This window comes from Saimiri boliviensis, chromosome 2, assembly GCF_048565385.1.
Source record: "Saimiri boliviensis isolate mSaiBol1 chromosome 2, mSaiBol1.pri, whole genome shotgun sequence".
Lineage (NCBI taxonomy): Eukaryota > Metazoa > Chordata > Mammalia > Primates > Cebidae > Saimiri > Saimiri boliviensis.
In genome coordinates, this window is record NC_133450.1 from 66388012 (window position 1) to 66401969 (window position 13958).

The 13958-nt window shown below is 46.3% G+C and overlaps 1 protein-coding gene across 15 annotated transcripts in view; it reads left to right on the forward strand.

Annotated features, from left to right (window-relative positions):
* FOXN3 (forkhead box N3) overlaps positions 1-13958 on the forward strand; it is a 470182-nt gene that overhangs the window by 192841 nt on the left and 263383 nt on the right. The window lies entirely within an intron of this gene.

The window sequence follows — 13958 nt, forward strand, 5'->3', positions numbered from 1 at the left end:
TTGGCAGTGGTTGCTGGGGCCGCCTGTTCCCCTTCAGGTCTGCGTTGGCTTTTGTATTTCATTGAATCCTTCTCTGGCTAACCCTGCGCTGGTCCAGGCAGGAGCTCTCCCACTTCACATGCCTTTTGCACCCCAAGTTTCAATGAGAAGTTCTTCAGGCTTAAAAAAAAGTAATCAGCTGTGTCTGCCAGAGAGCATAAGGGAATGAGGTGGATGAAATGAGCTTTCTTTTTCTTTCTTTTTTTAAACAAATTTTTATTTATTTATTATTTATTATTGAAATGAGCTTTTTCCAGCAACTCCTGGTTATGATTCCCTTTGTGCTTGGTTTGATATTCAAGCTACTCACCAGCAAAAAGCAGGCTGGGGATTGTGAAGCAGCGGAGCCAGGCTCCCACACGGTGCCAGGCGTTTTAGGCCGAGGATGTCACTGGGATTTGGAGGGAAAAGGATTTTCAGGGTAGGTTTGAATTGTTTCAGTTCTGAACATCAGAGTGATGAGGGTAAAGAAACTTGCTACAGGCTGGGCGCGGTGGCTCACACCTGTAATTCCAGCACTTTGGGAGGCTGAGGCGGGCAGATCACCTGAGGTCGGGAGTTCAAGACCACCCCGACCAACATGGAGAAACCCTGCCTCTACTAAAAATACAAAATTAGCCGGGTGTGGTGGCACATGCCTATAACCCTAGCTACTCGGGAGGCTGAGGCAGGAGAGTCACTTGAACCACAGAGGCAGAGGTTGCGGTGAGCCAAGATTGTGCCATTGCACTCTAGCCTAGGCAACAAGAGCGAAACTCCATCTCAAAAAAAAAAAAAAAAAAAAAAAGGAAAGAAAGAAACCTGCTACAGCAAATAAATCTTTGAGTCCAGATTTCCAGGGACAGAGAAACTTGCATTTTTTTCTACAAAGAGGTCGACCACATGACTTTCACCATCCGGGCCAACACAGAGGTCCAGGATCACTGAGAATGGTCATTACTTCTTCCCTGTGTCTGTGCCTCCTCTCTCCAAATCATTAAGAGAAAGCGAACTGTTGCAGCTGCCTCCTCACTGAGCCCTTGGAGACGTGCCTGGGAGGCCGGTATGTGGGGAAGACAAGCCTAGGCATGCCAGTAGCAGGTGGGATTTCTTTGGAACGGATGTCATGAAGTTCATCCCTCCCATTGAACCTGGCCTGGGCAGTCTCCGTAGAGCTGTGACGTTCACTCCCTGGGACTGGACTCCATCCGGAAGTCCAGGACACCATAGCATGCCCACCTTGGTCCTCAGGTAGCCTCTGCAGGCACTTGTGGGGCATGGAAGCCTGAGCAGGGTGCCTTGGCCAGGTGCTTGGACCTCCCTCCCCCTCCCCCGACCCTGCGCAGAGGTCTCTCTGACGTCTGCTGTGAGCAACAGGCACTCGTGGCTGCCGTCACCAATGTGGGCAGCACCCCCTTTCGAGACCCATATTGTTAGACAGCTGGCCTGGCGCTGTGTGAGGCATAGAGGAAACATGTTCAGGATTCCTCTCTGGAAGAAATGCCAACTTCAAAAGGACGCCTGGTTGTTTGGGGGCCAAATCTTTGAAACCAGTTGGCATCACATGTCTTTGAGTGCAGAGAAGTGAGGTGCTGTTGAATGTACCCACAGAGAGAGCTAGCAATTCACCTGCCTGCTTCCTTTCCAGCCCTGACCTCTTTAAGACTGAGTACTACAGCCTGGCGCTGTGGCCCACGGCTGTAATCCTAGCACTTTGGGAGGCCGAGGTGGGTAGATCCCAAGGTCCTGAGTTCGAGACCAGCCTGGCCAACATAGTCAAAACCCATCTCTACTAAAAATATAAAAATTAGCTGGGTGTGGTGGCAGGCGCCTGTAGTCCTAGCTACTGGGAGGCTTAGGCAAGAGAATCGCTTGAACCCAGGAGGCGGAGGTTGCAGTGAGCCGAGATCACGCCACTGCACTCCAGGCTGGGTGACAGAGTGAGCCTTCACCTCAAAAAACATGAAGACCAAGTGCTCACGTGCAGTCACATCTCACAATTTCTGGACACTGTTCTGCACCTCAGTCTCAATATTAAAGGCACAAGATACACTATTTTGGGAGAGAGTGGGGATTTCAAAATAGAAAGCGTTGGTGAACTTCACGAGCCAATGAAAAGAGACTTCAGGTTTGGCTGTTGTAATAAGTGGAATAAATTGCTAATGTCCAAAAATGAACTTTGTGCAGCAAGGAAATATATTAGTAATAATTTAATCTATATTCTGTTTCTCAGAGAGTTCCTCAAATTCGGAGCTCTTACTTTGTTTTCAAAAGACTGTCGTAGAGAGAAGAATCAATTGTTTTCTTTCACATCTCTCTGAAAAAGTGAAACGAGAGAAGTTATTTCTTGGCATGGTTAAGACTTTGGCAGACTTAGCCACCGAAACCCATGAGACTGTGGTACTTGGTGTACTCACTAAAGAGAGGAAAACAATAAAATCTCTTAAAAACTTTGGAGGACGAAAATGTTGATGAGGCTACTTTTCTCTGTAGAGTTAAGAGGTGCCGGCTTGAGAAAGGGATAAAAAGGAGACTTTTTTTTTCCCTATTAAGTGATCAATGTTTTATTTATTTATTTATTTATTTATTGAGATGGAGTCTTGCTCTGTCACCCAGGCTGGAGTGCAGTGGTGTGATCTCTGCTCAGTGTAACCTCCACCTCCCGGGTTCAAGCTATTCTTGTGTCTCAGCCTCCTGAGTAGCTGAGATTACAGGTGTGTGCCACCATGCCTGGCTAAGTTTTTGTGTTTTAGTAGAGACAGAGCTTCACCATGTTAGCCAGGATGGTCTTGATCTCCTGACCTCGTGCTCTGCCGGCCTTGGCCTCCTGTGATGGATGTTTTTTATTACCATTGTGCCACGTGCCATGAGCAGAAGAAAATACAGAGTTCCTTGCCCCTCAAAGCACTTACAGTCTGTTGGTGATGTTCAGTATCTAGTTTATTTATTTATTTATTTATTTATTTCAAAGACAGGGTTTCACCATATTGGTTAGGCTGGTCTTGAACTCCTGACCTCAGGTGATCCACCCGCCTCAGCCTCCCAAAGTGCTAGGATTACAGGCATGAGCCACCGCGCCCGGCTGATTTATTTTTTATACAAAGATACACCATGCTCTGTTCATTATGACATAGAAGCTGAACTTTGAGATTTTGCAAGTAGAGCCTTTTCATTCCATTAAAAAACCCTGGCCGGGTGCAGTGGTTCATGCCTGTAATCCCAGCACTTGCGAGGCAGGTGGATCACAAGGTCAGGAGTTCAAGACTAGCCTGGCCAAGATGGTAAAATCCTGGCTCTACTAAACACACACACACACACACACACACACACACACATAGAAATTAGCTGGGCTGGGCGTGGTGGGGGGGCACCTGTAAATCCCAGCTATTTGGGAGGCTGAGACAGGAGAATTGAAAAAAATCCCCTTTTCCTTCTTCCTCTTATATTTCTTCACCGCCCCCCACCCTGCCCCCAAGGTGGAGTCTCACTCTGTCCACCAGGCTGGAGTGGATTGACACGATCTTGGCTCACTGCAACCTCCGATCCCCAGGTTCAAGAGATTCTTCTGCCTCAGCCTCCTGAGTAGCTGGGAGTATAGGCACCCGCCACCATGTCTAACTAATTTTTTTTTTTTTTTTTTTTTTGTATTTTTAGTGAAGACAGGGTTTCTAGCCAGGCTGGTGTTGAACTCCTGACCTCAAGTGATCCACCCACCTCGGCTTCCCAAAGTGTTGGGATCACAGGCGTCGTGAGTCACTGCACCTGGCCCTCCTCTTCTATTTCTTGGTCACAGTTTTTTCTCCCTTGAGCCCCACTGGTGTCATCCTTCATGTTCTGAACCCCTGAAAGGTTCTCTAAGAAGCCAAGTGTTCTAGATTGATCTGAAGCTTTCCCAAATTCACTGTGTGAGTTCAAATCCCAGCCCCATCATTTACCAGCTGTGTGATTATGAGCAAGTGGCCAAACCTCTCTGTGCCTCAGATTCCGCATTGATGAAATGGGGATAATCACAGTACGTACTTCACACAATTAATGTGAGGCTGAAATGAGCAAATATTTTCAGAGCTTTAGAACACTGTCTGGCAACCAGTTAAGTGTTAAGTTTGTTAAATGCAGTCAGTCCTCATCATTGGTAGATTTTGTATTTGTGAATTCACCCTCTTGGTAAAATTTACCTGTAATCTCACAATCAGGTGGTAGGGCACGGTGGCTCATGCGTGTAATCCCAGCACTTTGGGAGGCCGAGGCAGACAGATCATGAGGTTAGGAGTTTGAGACCAGCCTAACCAACATGGTGAAACTTTGTCTCTACTAAAAATTCAAAAATTAGCTGGGTGTGGTGGCCCACGCCTGTAATCCCAGCTACTCAGGAGGCTGAGGTAGGAGAATCTCTTGAACCCGGGAGGTGGAGGTTGCAGTGAGCCGAGATGGTGCCACTGCACTCTAGCCTGGGCCACAGACATCTCCATTAAAAAAAAAAAAAACACATGGGCTGGGCGCGGTGGCTCAAGCCTGTAATCCCAGCACTTTGGGAGGCCGAGGCGGGTGGATCACGAGGTCAAGAGATCGAGACCATCCTGGTCAACATGGTGAAACGCCGTCTCTACTAAAAATACAAAAAATTAGCTGGGCATGGTGGCGCGTGCCTGTAATCCCAGCTACTCAGGAGGCTGAGGCAGGAGAATTGCCTGAACCCAGGAGGCGGAGGTTGTGGTGAGCCGAGATCGCACCATTGCACTCCAGCCTGGGTAACAAGAGCGAAACTCCGTCTCAAAAAAAAACAAAAAAACAAAAAAACACACACACACAGAAAAACAAAAAAACAGGACCCCTGGTGCTTTTGTGGTCATTCACGGACATGTTCAAATGAGTCATTCAATGTGCATGTTCCCAGCTGAGGTTGAACAAGGCGATGTTCTCCCCTCTTGTTCTGGCTTTCCAAGTGTCCTTTTTGTGGTCTGTTTAGTACCACGTTTTTTGCATTTTTGTTGATTTTGCGTTTAAAGCAGAGCCCAAGCGCTGCTGAAGTGCTCTCTAGTGTTTCTAAGTGCAGGAAGGCTGCAATGTGCCTTATGGATAAAATGTATATTAGATAAGCATCATTCAGGCTTAGTTCATTGTGAATGAAGCAACATATATATTCAAAAAGCTTCTTAAATGGAAACGCAGATAAAATAAATATCAATACAATTATGATGTGAATAATCTATCAGTAAAATGGTGTTTCGGTTGGTTGACGAAAGTGTTGTGAGTGGAGGCTTACAGGAACCTAATCTCATATTTCCCCTAGGAGCAATGATTCAGGATTTGTTAATTCAGTGTTTGTGGCACTTTATAGAATGCGACTACCATGAATAAAAATAATCAGCTGTAGGCTGGGTGTGGTGGCTCACACCTATAATCCCAGCACTTTGGGAGGCCAGGATGGGTGGATCACCTGAGGTTAGGAGTTCGAGACCAGCCTGGCCAACATGGTGAACCCTGTCTCTATTAAAAAAATAAAATAAAATAAAAATCAGCCAGGCATGGTGGCACAAGCCTATAATCCCAGCTACTTATGTGGCTGAGGCAGGAGAATCACTTGAACTGGTGAGGCAGAGATTGCAGTGAGCCGAGATCGAGCCACTGCACCCCAGTCTGGGCAACAGAGCCGGACTCTGTCTCAAAAGCAAAACGAAACAAAATGAAGCAAAACAGTTAACAACAACAATCAGCTGTAGATAAAATGAGTTCAATAATTCAGAGAAGTGGTTTCCTCTTGTATTAGATAAGCGTCACGAATATCCCTGGTGCAGGAAAAGCATTAACAGCTTTCGTCATGTGGGGTAACCCAGCTAGGCACAGATTTTCTATCAGATCTGAAAAATAAAAATAACTTGTAACCACATTTAGTGGCGTGATCACGGCTCACTGCAGCCTCAACCTCCAGGGCTCAAGTGAACCTCCTACCTCAGCCTCCTGAGTAGCTGGGACTACAGGTGCATGCCACCACACCTGGCTCATTTTTCTGTTTTGTTTTTGTTTTTGTTTTTTGTAGAGTCACAGGTCTCCTTATGTTGTGCAGGCTGGTCTTGAACTTCTGGGCTCAAGCAATCTCCTGCCTCGACCTCCCAAACTGTTATGATTATAGGTGTGAGCCACCACACCTGCCTCCCCTCCACAAATTCTTAATTCAAGAGTATTTTGAACTCTTGAATCTTGGAGCCTACATAAGAGTTTGCAGAGAAAGTTTGATATTCAAAACCTATAAAGCAGAAGACTTCCCACGGCCAGACAATAGACCTCATAACCCAGGATATGATGTTTGTTGTACTTAGCAATTCTCCTGTTTGCTTAGAGCACCAGGCTTTTCAGAAGGGGATCGTTTTGTCCCTCCTGATTGAAAAGATCATGAAATGCTTTAATTTTGTGAAATCCTTTGCCAACATACTCATTTTCCCCTAAACTCTTACTTTATGAAATGTTTGCAAATTGTTTCAAATGTACAGTCTCTGAGAATGTGAAAATGGTTTAGAAAAGGCAAAGCCTCACTTAAAACGACTGGAAAATGCAAATGAAAGGGAACAAAGGAAACATGGCCCCACTGTGGCCCATAGAATGTAATAATATGCCTCTCGCCTCTTATTTGGGCAATTTCCAAATTTGGGGGATTTTTAAACAACCATCCCAGCAAAATCCTCCTAAATACATTGTTGCATACTTCAGTTAATTTATTACTATTTATTGAGTGTCTTCTACTAGGTATAAATGCCAGGTGTGCACTGCTGAATCTAATAGGCTGGAGTCCTGCTTTCCTGGGGTTTACTGCCTCTTCCCAGTTGGTAGTCTGGTGGGGAAGTTAAATCTCTTATTCTAGGATCTCCCTAGGATAAATTCTCACAAGTTGGAAATTAGGATCAGTGGCTGTCTATGTTCACTTACATTTTAATTCGTTTTACAACTGTCCTCTTGAAAAGTTACACCACTTCCCATCAGTGCCTTCACCAACATTGGCATGGTTAGTTCTTTTTTTTTTTTTGAGATGGAGTCTTGCTCTGTCACCCAGGCTGGAGTGCAGTGGCGCCATCTCAGGTCACTGCAACCTCTGCCTCCTGGATTCAAGTGATTCTCCTGCCTCCGCCTTCCAAGTAGCTGGGACTACAGGAGCATGCCACCACCCCCGGCTAATTTTTTTGTATTTTTAGTAGGGACAGGGTTTTGCCGTGTTAGGCAGGATGGTCTCGATCACCTGACCTCATGATCCACCTGCCTAGGCCTCCCAAATTGCTGGGATTACAGGCATGAGCCACCGCGCCTGGCCTGGATGGTTAGTTCTTTCAAGTCTACCATTCTGATAGATGAAATGAAACATCACAATTGCTTTAATTCTCATTTCTTTGATTTTTACTGAGTTTGAGCATCTTTTCATGGGGACATTCTCATTGTTGTTTCTGTTTTAGTGAATTTGCCCTTTTTCTTTCCTTTTTTTTTTTTTTTTGGAGATAGAGTCTCGCTCTGTCGCCCAGGCTGGAATGCAGTGGCATAATCTCCACTCACTGCAACCTCCGTCTTCCACATTCAAGCGATTCTCCTGTCTCAACCTCCCAAGTAGCTGGGATTACAGGAATTTGCCCTTTTTCTAATTCGAGTGATATTTTTGTTCTCATTGAGTTGTAAGATTTATAAATTAAAAATATTAACCCTGTTTCATCCGCATGGCCAATATTTCCTCATTTGTTTTTACATTTTATTTATGACTCCTGATTTTGCATTTAATTCTAAATTGGTATGCAGCCTAATATGTCAAGATTTTTCTTTTGATTTGTTTGCTTAAGAAAAATAGTGTTTACTAAGTGCCAGAGCTCTGTTTTATGTTCCTTACAAAGATTAATTTACTTAAATCTTCACAACAGCCCTAAGTAGTGAAAACTAGGTAGAGAGAAAGAAAAGAAGTTAAGAACAGTGACTGACATTAACCTGCCAGTCAGTGGTAAGGTCAGAGCATGAACCTGGTCTGTGTCTAACCACTGTGCCTCGCCACCGCTGGTCTTGGTGTTAGACTCTGTGTGTGTGTGTTTGCTTATTTCTCATTGCTTTATAAATGCTCATAGACCTACTCCCAACCTTGAGGGCAGGTGCCATGTCTTCAGTTTCTCCTGACTTCTTCCCTTCTTCCCAGTCCCCTCCACTCTGTACTGGACATCGAGGAGCTACATCCCTAATAAATATTTGTTGACGGAATGAGTTGAGTAAATCTGGATTCTAGATCATCGGCTTACATCTGTGTTTATGCTCAAAGAGGAGTTGACAGGTTCTGCATTTCCATTTTGCCTCCCGCAGACGGCTTGATAAGCTCAGGTTTGGCGAGGGCACCTGAGCTGATGAACTTCACCCTACCAGTTCAGTTGCACTTTCCCTCACCACACACCCCTCTTCTCTCTTCAAGTAAGCCTCCTGGCTCCATTCCCTGCTGAAGAAATTCTAATAAGCCCTTTCTCAGGCTCCAACCTTCAAAATCTGTCAAGTAAACAGCAAGAAGGCACAAAAGGAAAATCCCAAGCAATGTTAACCAGAAAGTTCCAATGATGCTTGACCAAGACTTTACACTCACCAAGATGTTAAGAGTCTGCCGGCCGAGGGGCTCTCTCTCTTTTCCACAGAGGGAAAGTGAGGAGTTTTTTTTTTTTACTCTTACAAACAGCATTCTCAGATCTTATCTCAAAGTGACTCTTAGTCAACCCATGATTAAGGAGTTATCTTTGACCATAATCTCCCCCTCTTCTCATATTCAATCGTTTGACAAATCCTCTTGGTTCTTCCTTTGAAGACTCTCATACATTCATTTTTTCCAGTCTCACTGACTCTTTTCTGATTCACTGGGTCTCAAAGTGGGTCCACAGACCAGCAGGGGCTGAGAGCTTGTGAGAGATACAGATCCTCGGGCCCAGCCCACACCTCCCCAACCAGAAACTCTGGGGGTGGGGCCTGCGGTTTGTGTTTTAACAAGCCCTTAGGGTAATTCTGATACATACTCAAGTTTGAGAACCACTGCTCCAACAGACCCCGCCCCCCACCCCAAACTCCTTATAACATTATAACCACTGCATCTGGAATGGGCCAGGTGCAGGGGCTTATGCCTGTAATCCCAGCACTTTGCGAGGCTGAGGCAGGAAGACTGCTTAAGGCCAGGAGTTTGAGATCAGCCTGGGCAAAATAGTGAGACCCCCATCTCTGCACAAAAATTAGCCTGGCCTGGTGGCATGCACCTGTAGTCTGGGCTACTTGGCAGCTGAGGAAGGAGGATTGTTTGAGCCTAGGAGTTCAAGGCTGCAGTGAGTTATGATTGTACCACTGTACTCCAGCCTGGATGATACAGCCAGATCCTGTCAAATAAATGTATGTATGTATGTATGTAACGGGTGTTTATTTGAAAAATATAGATAAGTATGAAAGAAGCACACAGAAAGTACCCCATAACTCTAACATTCAGAGGAAACCACTATTTTAGCATTTTTTCCCAATTTTTAAAAACACATCTTAAAAACTAGTCTTCATTCTGTTTTGTATGAATTACTACAGTGATTTCTGAATTGTTCTGCGGGCCTTTGATCTAACAGTTTCTCCCTTCCTCTCCTAAAATTCATCTTGGGTCCACCATCCCCATTTATCTTCTTTTTTAAAAAAATCCTATCTCTGATAGTACAACTTCTAAGCTCAAAAATATTCAGTGAGCCACCTTTGCTCTGTGACCTCCACACATATGAACTACTCACCCTGGTATTCAAGGACTTTGGTGATGTTATGCTTGCAATCTTAGCCCCTAATCTGTGTGCTCTGTAGGGACAAAGACTGTCTATCTCTGGCACCTAACACAATGCCATGCACTTGGTAGGCACTCAGCAAATATTTGTTCAGTGAACGAGTTCCTCTTCTAATATAATCAAGTCAGGTTTGATAAAACTGTGCCATCGATTTCTCCTGGAAGAGCAGTTTGTAAGCAGAATCATCCCGTGTGCTTTCTCAAAATGCACATACCCAGGTGCCATCCTAGAAGACTCTAGTTGGTTAGGTGTGGCTTCTGGATGCTTCTGATGGGCATCCCCGGGTGAGCAGCTCAGGTCAAGAACGCCCCTTCCCCATTTCCACAGGTTAAACACCAACCCACCCTTATTAGATAGCCCGCTTCCAAAGTCACCTCTCCTCCCTTCCCCAGATGTTACACCATGTCCCTTGTCTCAGCTGTTAGCCAGAGAGAGGAGGTATTGGGGTGGGCATGGAGGGGAGTCATGTGACTCAGTCTAGACCAATCACATTATTTTCCTGACAAGTTGAACTATGTCATGGAAGATTTGAGGCAGTCTGAAGGTGATGGGTGGTAAAAGTCCGAAGGCCTCAGGGCTTGGCGCTGGCAGCCCTGTGTGGCCATCATTGAGCAGAGGAAGCCAACCTGCAGGGCGGGGAGTGGAGCAGAGGTATAGAGGGAAGCAGGAAAGTCATAGGCTTCTCTGAAGCCCAGTGTGTGCCTGCCCAGCTCCCAGTATTTCCTCTCATGTATCCTTTGTACTGTAGTCTCTTTGCAGGATCCCTCCCCAGGAGACTGTGTTTCGAGGCCTGCCTGGGACTCTTCCCATTTTGGACAGTCTCTCAGGTCCTCCTGCCTGCACCTTCTCACTTAGTTGTCCTGTCTCAAGGCGGGTGGGGTGTATCGGGTTTTGTGCTTGACTATTCCATAAATAGCCATGCTGCTCTGATAACGAATAGTGACAGTGACTGTGTGTGTGTGTAGGGGGATTAATGTTCTTTTCTTAAAAAAATTTTTTGACATGGAATCTCTCTCTGTCGCTCAGGCTGGAGTGCAATGGCACGATCTTGGCTCACTGCAAACTGCACCTCCCAGGTTCAAACGATTCTCCTGCCTCAGCCTCCCGAGTAGCTGGGATTACAGGTGTGCACCACCATGCCCAGCTAATTTTTGTATTTTTAGTAGAGACGGGGTTTCGCCATGTCGGTCGGCTGGTCTTGAATTCCTGACCTCAGATGATTCACCTGCCTTGGCCTTCCAAAGTGCTGGGATTACAGGTGTGAGCCACCGCGCCCAGCTGGGGAATTAACCTCCTTGACCAGGGAAACATTTAGCAAAACAATGTACAAAACATCAAGGGAGGGGCATTCTCCTTGGAGGAGGAACTGAGGTCCCATGCTGATGGGGGTATAAGCCTAGAATTGAGGTCTTCCAGCTCCCAGATACTTAATGTGCTCTCCAGCCCATGCCCAGATGGGGCTGCAGAATGGTCCCATTAGTCCCCAGTAAGGAAATAAGTGTTTCTCAAAGTGATTTCTAGGGCACATATAGGATTCTGCTGTTAAATGTGTTGGTAAAACAGTGTAGATAAGATAATGGTTTAGACAATTCCGCTTGTTTACTTGTGACTTCTCAAGATCTAAGACACAAGGGTCCTTTCTGAAAGTTCATGACGGAATTGCGAATGGGGTTGTTCCTAAAGGAATTTGGTCCCTGCACCCTAGGTCAGGAAGCATGCCCCATAGCTGAGGTTCTATGTATTTAGAAGGTGGAAAAGGCCACAAAAAGCCCTGCTTTGGCTTTCAGTAAAGGTCTGGATCCCCCATTTCAGACAGACAGGCAGACATGTGTCCCCTGCTGTCCACATCAAGCAGGGCTGGTCTACCACTTCCTCTTCAGGGTGACACCTTCTCACATCTCTTGCTGCAACTGTAATGGGAGAGGGAAATTAAGAAAAATGTTTGAGAATGCAAGAAGCAAAAACACACAGAGGGAAAGAGAGGCAAGACAATTAAAGTAGGCTGTTTCACCTACTCCACTGTCTGCTTATGGCTTCTTCAGGCCCAAGCCTATCTATGTCTTTTCATTTTTGTTCACCTGAGATAACTGGTTCAGACACTGGAGGCTAAGAGGTTTAAGAATGACATACTCCGAGGCGGGTGGATCACGAGGTCAAGAGATCGAGACCATCCTGTTCAACATGGTGAAACCCTGTCTCTACTAAAAATACAAAAAAAGTAGCTGGGCATGGTGACACGTGCCTCAGGAGGCTGAGGCAGGAGAACTGTCTGAACCCAGGAGGCGGAGGTTGCAGTGAGCTGAGATCACGCCTTTGCACTCCAGCCTGGGGGTACCAAGAGCGAAACTCCATCTCAAAAAAAAAAAAAAAAAAAAAAAGTATGACATACTCGGCCTGGCACTGTGGCTCATGCCTGTAATCCCAGCACTTTGGGAGGCCGAGGTGGGTGGATCACCTGAGGTCAGGAGTTCAAGACCAGCCTGGCCATCATGGTGAAACCCCACCTTAAAAAAAAAAAAAATAGAATGACATACTCTGACGGGGCGCAGTGGCTCATGCCTGTAATCCCAGCACTTTGGGAAGCTGAGGTAGGCAGATAACCTGAGGTCAGAAGTTCGAGACCAACCTGGCCAACATGGTGAAATCCCGTCTCTACTAAAAACACAAAAATTAGCCAGGTGTGGTGGTGCACACCTGTAATCCCTTGGGAGGCTGAGGCAGGAGAGTTGCTTCAATCTTGGACGTGGAGGTTGTAGTGAGCTGAGAATGCTCCACTGTACTCCAGCCTGGGTGACAGAGTGAAACTGTGTCTCAAAAAAAAAAAAAAAAAAAAAAAAAGCCGGGCTTGGTGACGCGTGCCTGTAGTCCCAGCTACTCAGGAGGCTGAGGTGGGAGGATCGCTTGAGCTCAGGAGTTCTGGGCTGTAGTGTGCTATGTCAATTGGGTGTCCGCACTAAGTTCGGCATCAATATGGTGACCTCCCGGGAGCAGGGGACCACCAGGTTGCCTAAGGACAGGTGAACCAGTCCAGGTTGGAAACGGAGCAGGTCAAAACTCCCGTGTTGATCAGTAGTGGTATCACGCCCGTGAATCGACACTGCACTCCAGCCTGGGCAACATATCGAGACCCCGTCTCTTTAAAAAAAAAAAAAAAAAAAAAAAAGACATATTCCATGTGCACATCCCCTCTTTTTGAACTCTGAGAAAGCAGGAGGGGACTGGGGCAGGTGAAAAATAAGGTGCCACCTCTGCTTAATATAAAGAGTTTTCTGGCTATTGTCTGAGTGTGGTTATGGGATGGGGCGGTGGGTGGGGGCGGTGTTGGGAGCTGGGGATGGAAGGGAAAGATGTAAGGGGGCGATTTCGTTCTCTCCAGGCTAGCAAGGGCATGAACAAAGTTCTCTGGCCTTGGTTCCTCTGGTGGAGAATAAGCACCCTCAACTGATGCCTGATGGAAGGTGAGACCTGCATTAGGCAGAGCCTCGGGAGAGCAGGGTACACATTGTCTCGTCCTGGCTTTGTTACCACTTCTAACTCTGAGTGAGGATCTCTGGTGTGAAACTTCAGAGATCATCTGACTTGTCTCTGCCATCTAGTACCTTTTGCTTAGTGACTTTGGGTAGGTCACATCAAGTACTCAGTCATCAAAGGGGTGGGGCTGGATGACCTCAGGCCATTCCTGGGCTTCCACCACCCACCTATCTCTGGATGGAAAGACGCCACAATACTTGGAAGTAGTAAGGTCTCTGGTGAGTCTGAAAGATGCATCCTTGCTGAAGACCTGCCACCTGCCATCTTGAACCTTTGGTAGGGGGAATGAATCTCAGATAGAGGGGCTTATTTTTTGAGATAGAAAAAATTTTCGGAAGCCTAGCTGGTGTTTCCCTTCACCCCTCCTTTTGGCTAGGTTTGAAAGTACTGCATGCTAGACAGCTTTGACTCCAGGTCCACTGGCTGGTTTTTCTGCAGCTTTCAGATAGCTCACAATGTCCTGTCCACCGGCTCAGGAGTGGGTGGCAGGAAGGGTACCCTGGGCTTTTCCTCTGTAGAGGAAACAACCAATTTGGCTACCTGGAAGAGCTGTGCAATCACATTTTTATTTTTGTCACCACCAGGGTGTCCTGTTGGACTCTCTCCTCT